Source organism: Heterodontus francisci, chromosome 10 (assembly GCF_036365525.1).
Source record: "Heterodontus francisci isolate sHetFra1 chromosome 10, sHetFra1.hap1, whole genome shotgun sequence".
In the NCBI taxonomy this organism is placed as follows: domain Eukaryota; kingdom Metazoa; phylum Chordata; class Chondrichthyes; order Heterodontiformes; family Heterodontidae; genus Heterodontus; species Heterodontus francisci.
In genome coordinates this window covers 78,094,867-78,097,911 of record NC_090380.1, presented here as the reverse complement: position 1 = coordinate 78,097,911, position 3,045 = coordinate 78,094,867, and positions in this window count along the sequence as shown.

Sequence of the window (3,045 nt, the reverse complement as noted above, 5' to 3'; positions counted from 1 at the left end):
TCACATTTCTCCACGTTGTATGCCATCTGCCAAATTTTTGCCCACTCGTTTAGCCTCTCCAAATTCCCTTGAAGCATCTTTGCATCCTCCTCACAACTCACACTTCCATCTAGTTTTGTATCATCTGCATTTATTTTTTATTTTATTTTTATTTATTTAGAGATAAGGCACTGAAACAGGCCCTTCGGCCCACCGAGTCTGTGCCGACCATCAACCACCCATTAATACTAATCCTACACTAATCCCATATTCCTACCACATCCCCACCTGTCGCTATATTCTCCTACCACCTACCTATACTAGGGGCAATTTATAATGGCCAATTTACCTATCAACCTGCAAGTCTTTTGGTGGTGGGAGGAAACCGGAGTACCCGGCGAAAACCCACGCAGACACAAGCAGTACCCAGAATTGAACCTGGGTCGCTGGAGCTGTGAGGCTGCGGTGCTAACCACTGCACCACTGTGCCGCCCAACATCCCCACATCATTGATATAAATTGTGAATAGCTGGGGCCCAAGCACTGATCCTTGAGGTACCCCACAGCCTGTCAATCCGAAAATGACCCATTTATTCCTACTTTCTGTTTTCTATCCGTTAACCAGCTCTCAATCCATGCCATTATATTCCCCCCAATCTCATGTGCTCTAATTTTGTTTACCAACCTCATGTTGGGACTTTATCAAAAGCTTTCTGATGATCTAAATATACCACATCCAACGGCTCCCCCTTATTTATTCTGCTACATCCTCAAAAAGCTCCAACAGGTTTGTCAAACATGATTTCTCTTTCATAAATCCATGTTGACTCTGCCCTTCTTCTTTGGCCTCCTTGTCTCGAGAGACAATGGGTAAGCACCTAGTCAGTGGTTTGTGAAGCAGCGCCTGGAGTGGCTATAAAGGCCAATTCTAGAGTGACAGACTCTTCCACAGGCCCAGCAGATAAAATTGATTGTCGGGGCTGTTACACAGTTGGCTCTCTCCTTGCGTTTCTGTCTTTTTTCCTGCCAACTGCTAAGTCTCTTCGACTAGCCACTCTTTAGCCCCGCCTTTATAGCTGTCTGCCAGCTCTGGCGATCACTGGCAGCTGACTCCCACGACTTGTGGTCAATGTCACAGGACGTCATGTCGCGTTTGCAGACATCTTTAAAGCGGAGGCATGGACAGCCGGTGGGTCTGATACCAGTGATGAGTTCGCTGTACAATGCGTCCTTGGGGATCTTGCCATCTTCCATGCGGCTCACATGGAGAAGCCATCTCAAGCACCGCTAGCTCAATAGGGTGTATATGCTGGGGATGTTGGCCGCCTTGAGGATTTCCGCGTTGGAGATACGGTCCTGCCACCAGATGCCAAGGATTCTCTGCAGGCAGCGAAGATGGAATGAGTTGAGACGTCGCTCTTGGCTGACTTACGTTGTCCAGGCCTCACTGCCGTAGAGCAAGGTACTGCGGACTCTGCCCAATCCTACCATTATTTTCTAAGTGTCCTGTTATCACATCCTTTATTATAGATTCCAGCATTTTCCCTACGACTGATGTTAGGCTAACAGGTCTGTAGTTCCCTCTTTTCTCTCTCCCTCCTTTCTTAAATAGTGGGGTTACAAATGCCACCTTCCAATCTGCAGGAACCATTACAGAGTTTCTACAATTTTGAAAGATGATCAGCAATGAACCTACTATCTCTACAGCCACCTCTTTCAACACTCTGGGATGTAGAACATTTGGTCCAGGGATTTATTTACTTTAAGCCTCATTAATTTCTCTAGTACTTTTTTTAACGAATATTAATATCTTGCATTTCCTCATTTTCACTAGTCCCTTGATTCTCCATTATTTTTGGAAGATTTTTAGTATTTTCCTCCGTGAAGACAGAGACAAATTATTTGTTTTGGGCTTCTGCCATTTCCTTATTCCCCACTATAAATTCTCCTGACTCCACTTGTAATGGACGCACATTTGTCTTTGCTAATCTTTGCCTTTTTACACACCTATCGAAGCTTTTACAGTTTGTTTTATGTTTCTAGCTAGTTTACTCTCATATTCTATTTTCCTTATCTTAATCTTTTTCTTGGTCCTCCTTTGCAGAATTCTGAAATGCTCCCAAACCTCAGGCTTAAGTTTTTTTTTGGCAACTTTGTACGCCTCTTCCTTGGCTCTAATACAATCCTTGATTTCTTTCGTTAGCCATGGTTCAAATACTTTCCTTGCTTGGTTTTTGTGCATTAAAGGAATGTATTTTTGTTGTAAACTAAGCACTAGTTCTTTAAATGTTACCCATTGCCTGTCCACCTTCCCAATCCACCATAGCCAGATTGCCCCTCATACCTTCATAGTTTCCTTTGCTTACATTTAAGACCTAGTGTCTGATTGAACTACATCACTTTCCGACTTAATGTAAAATTCTATCAAATTATGGTCACTCTTTCCTAAAGTCTCCTTTACAACAAGATTATTAATTAGATTTTCTTCAATGCACAATACTAGATCTAAAATAGCTCATTCCCTAGTTCATTTCTCAGTGTATTGCTCTAGAAAACCATCTCACATACATTCCAAGAATCTGTCCCCCACAACATTAGTAAAGTTTACCCAGTCTATATATAGATTGAAATACCCCATGATTACTGTATTACCTTTGTTCCACCTCTAATTTCCTGATTTATACTGTGATTTACTTTACCACTGCTGTTTGGTAGCCTATAAACAACTCCAACCAATGTTTTCTGCCCCTTGCTGTTTCTTAATTCCACTCAAACTGATTCTACATCTTGATCTTCAGATCTAAGGTCATCTCATTACAGTCATTATGCCTTCTTTAAGAGAACTACTCCACCACCTTTTCCCAGCTTCCTGTCCTTCCTGAATGTCACGTACCCTTGGATATTCAGATCTCAGCTTTGGTTTCCTTGTAGCCATGTCTCTGTAATGGCTATCAGGTCATACATATGAATTTCTGCTTGAGCTGACAATTCTTCTGCTTCATTGCGAATGCCACGGGCATTCAGATATAGAGCCCATAATTCCGTTTTTTTTTTACTGTTTTTGTA